This window comes from Fukomys damarensis, unplaced genomic scaffold (genome assembly GCF_012274545.1).
Source record: "Fukomys damarensis isolate Sample0158 unplaced genomic scaffold, DMR_v1.0_HiC HiC_scaffold_19, whole genome shotgun sequence".
Classification (NCBI taxonomy): Eukaryota; Metazoa; Chordata; class Mammalia; order Rodentia; family Bathyergidae; genus Fukomys; species Fukomys damarensis.
Window position 1 is genome coordinate 6,638,024 of NW_022900931.1, and position 5,507 is coordinate 6,643,530.

A 5,507-nucleotide genomic window follows, 5' to 3' on the forward strand; every position below is an offset into this window, starting at 1 on the left:
GGCAGCTACTGCGCAGGCGCGCCGCCGCACACCCCCCCCCCACCGCTTCCCCGCCTGTGGACAGGCTCCCGCATATTCATTATTCATGAGGCCAAGCCGGCGGTCCCAGAGCGCGTCTCTGGATAGGTTCACACTGCGAAGGGGTGGGCGCGGCTTTGAGAACCCAGATTGGCCAGGCGGCTTAGGCGAGCGGGACACGTGTGGAGACAGGTGAGGAGCGCGCGCCTGCCGAAGTCTGTGTCGCAGCTCATTTTCTTGAGTAGCCCCTTACTCCCCTGCCAATTTTTGCCCTTCGCTACCCTCTTCGTGCCCCCCACCGTTCTCCCAGGCCACTGCCACTCTTCCTTTTGCCTCACGTCTGCTCTAACCACCTCACCTGAGAGTCAGGAGGGAGGCAGGGCTGGGAGCAGACGGGCGGGTCCTGCGGATCACGTGGAGCCGCAGCAGAGTCTGGCAGCGAGGGGAGGGGAAGAGGAGGGAGGCGCCAACAGCCAATGGCTGAGGGGGGCGGGGCCGCCTTGTGTGCACGAGGCGCCGCACGTGCGGCGGCGACTGGAGGGGCGGCAAGGGGGAGGGGCGGGCTCTTTGTTGCTGGGATCCTGCCCCGGGTCGTGAGACCGGGAGCCGAGCCAGGCCTGCGAGCCTCCTCCCGCGCGACCCAGAGGTTGTCCGAGGGCGGCCGTACGGGGCCTGGCAGCCACAGAAGCGAGTATCAGGTTGCCCACTGATCCCGGGCCCTGGGCGGGCGTGGCTGCCGGGTAAACACTAGCGTTGAGGGAGCATTCCCGAGGCCCAGCGCTGGGACAGGGCCCGGGTACACACTTCGTCCCCTCTTACTAGCTTGTGACCTTGGGAAGGTCCAGTTGCTCCGCTGGAGCTTGTCTCTTCTGCCACAAAATTAAGAAATCAGGCTAGAGAATTTCTGCAGTCCCAAACAGCTCTGAACGCTCTTCCTTTGCAGACTGTTCCCTTTCTCTTTTCAATAATTTAAAAAACAATTTTTTAAAATCTCTTTTACACAAGGTACGGATCCCGCGTTTTGTGGGAGAACCGCCTCCCCTCTTAAAATATAAATCCTCCCAGGAGTTCCTCAGGAAACGAGGAAACTTAAGGCGACACTGATGCAAAGACGATATAGGAAGCTGCTCGAGACAGCATTCTGAACTTTGTACCTTCTCGCTACAGATCGTAACTGGCTTCAAACCCCAGCAACACAGACTCTGCTGAGGAGCAGAGACTTTGGCTTGTTTATCCTGTGTCCCTCAGAGGACTCTGGGCCACCAGGTTTGGGTCATATTAGAGACGGGATGATGGGAATTCAAATCCTTGCTTCCCCTCAACACTGATTATTTCTGATCTGATGGTTCCAGACCATTGCTTCAGTTCTCCAGGCACTTTTTACCTTTTTTTGTTGTTGCGGTTGCTGTTAATGTTTGTTTCCGTACTGGGGATTGAACCCAGTGCCTTCACAGCGAGATACATTCCCAGCACTTTTTTTATTTTGAGACAGGGTCCCGCTAAGTTGCCCAGGCAGGACTTGAACTTGTTATGCACCGCCACACTAGGGTTCTTTTTCCTTATATGTCAAATGGACATAAGGTAGCATCAGTCCTATAGTTTTTCCATGAGCTGTGCCTGGAAATTAACCATTGCAAGCCTGCAACAAATAGTTTCATTTTTCTAAAATTGTTGGGAACACCGTTAGCTTCCCACTGTGAGAATCATAAATTGTATACAGCAAACTTGTGCTTTGAATTGTTAGTGCAAATTCTGTAGTGGCTAAAGTAATTTTTTTTTTTTTTTTTTTTTTTTACTCACTATGTAGTTGAGGCTGACCTGGAACTCACTATGTAGCCCAGGCTAGTCTCAAACTCACAGTGATTGATCCTCCTGCCTCAGCCTCCCTAGTGCTGGGATTACAGACAGGCATGCATCACCATGCATGGTGATAATTTTTTTTTTTAAGTAAAGAATTAGGAGCTGGGGATTTGACTCAGTGGTTCTGCCGGCTGTCTCACAAGCAGAAGGACCTGAGTTCAATCCCCGGTACCAAAAAAAAAAAAAAAAAAAAATCTTTAGAAATGTTAAAGTAGTATTCCAAGGAAATTGATTTAAACTTTTTTGTTTTTTTGTACTGAGTATTGAACGCGGGACTTTGTGCTTGTGAGGCAGGCAGCAGCACCACTGAGCTAAATCCCTGGTCCCCAAGGAAATTGATTTAAACAGTAAGTGAAACTGCGTTTTATATAGAACCGCTAGTTTGATCATAGAGGAGCTTGCTGCATTAAATTTGTAATTTGTGGCCATTGTAATATTTTTGAGAGGGAAAAACAATTCTCAAGGTAGTAAAGGAAGATTAATAGCATAAGAGTGAAAAGTTATTTGTTTATGACAAAGGTGGGATGTGGGAAGAAGTACAGATTCAGATTCTTTTTTTTTTTTTTTTTTTTTTTTTTGTACTGGGGATCAAAATCTGGTCCTTGCACTTGCAAAACAGGCAGCAGAACCACTGAACTAAATGCCCAGCCCTTAGATTTTCTTTTTTAAGCTATAGGAGCAGTTCATCTCACAACCAGGTGACACCAGGGAGCTGGCAGGCTGGGTGGGCAGCACAGCTTAGCTCTGTGCCTGTGCCTGTTTGTGTCTTGCCGCTCTCTGGAATGGTTTGGCTCCCCCGGGTAAGCAGAGGGTGAATGGTGTGTCAGAGATACTGCAGGAGGAGGATTACAGTCATGTTCCCTCTTGTGCCTCATTGCACGCTGTGCCCCATCCTGGAGCAGGGCCCTGTGTTCCCTTCTCACTCTCCACCAGTCCCCAGAATAGCCTCAGCAGCCTTTCTCTACCTTTTTCTCCCGTCAACAATGTGGAAATAACTCACAACCTTGTCCCTTCTCTTAGTGGAGGAGTAAATGTTGGGAGTGAGTAGTCAATAGCTAATTTCCACATTGTTTGTGTATCTTAAAATAAACTCTGTAAGAACATGCAGTTAAGACTTTAAAGGTATGAAGCGTTATCTTAATACATATTCTGTAAAACTTGGTTTTTTTGCCGGGGGTGGTGGCGCATGCCTTTAATCCCAGCACTCAGGAAGCTGAGACAGGAGGATCGCTGTGAGTTCAAGACCAGCCTGGACTACATAGTGGGTTCCCGGTCAATCTCAACCATATAGTGAGACCCTGTCTCAAAAAACCAAAAAAAAAAAATTTTTTTTTGGATTTTCTTGCTGTGTAGTCTAGGTTGGCCTTGAACTCACTAGGTAGCCCAGGCTGGTCTGGAATGCAGGTGTGCTGCCATACCCAGCAGATAACTGGTTTTCAATACATGATTTCTGGGAGGAGGCATGGGTTCTAGAGCAGTAGTGAGTCTGTGGAAGCCAGGTGTAAGGGCTGGGAATTTAGCTCCGTAGTTTGCCTGCCGGGCCTCTCTAGCTCAATGACCAGAGTTAGATCCCCAGGTACAAAAAAAAAAAAAAAAAAGCAAAAACAAGGGGTGATGCACACCTATAACCCTAGTATTGTAGGCAGCTAAATTAATTATATATCTTGTAGACAGTTTTGATAGGAATCCATATGAAAGACGCATTGACTGAAGGTCAGCATTATAAAATGAGAAAAAAAGTATTACACTCACATAATTCACCTTGGGGTGAGTAGCAGCGATTTATATTCTAGATAGGTATCAATCACTTTGGGAGGGGAGCAAAATCTCCCCAGCCCATTCCTTCTGTGAAGTCCGTGTTCCTTCCGCATACCCCTTTAGTACGTGACCAGCTTCTCTGTTTGCTCCCCATTTAACCAATATTACCTAAGTGACTATACTTTTTATAATCTTACTGGTAGATTATAGTTTTGTCCCATCGTATGATTTCCCTTTAGATCAGTATTACCTAAGGGACCATTACGTGTAATCTTATTAGTTGACTATAGTTTTGTCCCACCTTGAACCCACCTCACTTTGTGGCTTTGCTCAGTAAAACACCTTTCAAAAGCAGGGTGGGCAGACAACACACTTTCAGTCCCCCTTCCATCTCTCTTAGACAGAAGCTATCTTTCTGTAAAATTCTTCCTACTTTTAACCTCCGTTGTTCCTAGAATTTATTTTTCTATTTTAGAGAACATGAACTCGGTGTTTCAGGTATCTAGCAGGTTGGGAGTTATAATATTTCTCTTACTGGATTACTTGGTCCCCTATATCACTAGCATTTAGGGAGCTGAGGCAGGAGGATCCCTTAGAGTTTCAGGCCAGCTTGGACTACATAGTGAGTTCAAGGCCAGCCTATACTACATAGTGAGACCCTGTCTCAAAAACAAACAAAAAAACTTAATTCACCAGAGCATATACAGAATAAGTGATTTTCTTTAGTGTGGAAGACTTTGACCAGGTACCCACTCAGCCTCTCTGGCCATGTAATTAGCAGCACCTAGTGGGACAGATAGATGAGTGGAGCCTGAGCCTGGGACAGGCACCAGAATGATGCCAACGCTTCCCAGGTGCTCACAAATCCCAGGCGCCTGTGCCCTTTGCCAGTCCTGAGCAGAGGCGGGCACAGTGCCTTGTGCAGGCCAGTAACTCAGTAAATATTTGTTGGTTTGCTTGCTCTGGTCGGTGCTTGTAGGAAGGTTAATAAACCTTTCAGAGACAAGTCCTGTACATCTGGAGCATTGTGAGCATTAAACAGCACTCACTGTATTTGATTCACAGTGAGTCCTGGAATAAATAACAAACGCATCCTTAGGTGGCTCTCCTTCCCAGCCCGCATACCTGTGGCTGCGGGGCTCTGGGCTCAGTGGTTTGTATCTTGGTCTCAGTGGTTCCAGGGAAGAAGTGGTGGGTGGAGGCTCTTTTAACATTCTTGCCCATCTCTTCAGTACTCTACAGAGTTCTGGTTTCCTGTTTGGCTTGCATTTTGTGCACTCCCAGGCTTCAGATTACGGATGGAGCTTCCCCAAGAGAGCCATTCCCAGAAGCCCTCATGCTGGATCCAGCCTCAGAGATATCTCAATAGCCACCACCTGACAGCCTCAGTTTCTCCAGTCAAAACTGTCTTGGTAGTAAGGTGACGAACCTGACTACCTAGGTCTGATTCTTGCTCACTGTGTGACCTTAGCAAGTTACTTAACCTCTGTGTGCCTGAGTGTCAGAAGTAAAGGAGTTGGAGCAGGTATGGTGTATGCCTGTAATCTCAGCACTCTGGGAGGCTGAGGTGGAAAGATCAAAAGTTTGAGCCTAAGCTGGGCAACTTAGTGACTTAGCAAGATGCTATCTCAAAGATAAATTTTTTAAAAAGCAAGAAAAAGAAAAGGCAAAATGGGCTGGGGGTATAACTCAGTGTGAAGGCCTGGGGTTTAAAAAAGAAGTCATTGTCCGGTGTGGTGATGCACGCCTGTAATCCCAGCACTTGGGAGGCTGAGGCAGGAGGATCTCTGTGAGTTCGAGACCAGCCTGGGCTACATAGTGAGTTCCAGGTCAGTCTCAACTACATAGTGAGACCCTGTCTCAAAAAACCA

At 47.5% G+C, this 5,507-nt stretch overlaps 1 protein-coding gene across 2 annotated transcripts in view; it reads right to left on the reverse strand.

The window, feature by feature from the left end:
- The window catches only part of Tef (TEF transcription factor, PAR bZIP family member), a 25,270-nt gene that overhangs the window by 15,904 nt on the left and 3,859 nt on the right, over window positions 1-5,507 (reverse strand). Inside the window, exon 1 of one of the 2 annotated variants that reach the window (XM_010634467.3) lies at window positions 377-465. The exons of the other annotated variant lie outside the window; for it this stretch is intronic. The gene's annotated coding sequence lies outside the window, so the exon portion shown is untranslated. Of the gene's footprint in view, window positions 1-376; window positions 466-5,507 lie in introns of those variants that run through there. 2 annotated transcript variants of the gene reach the window in all.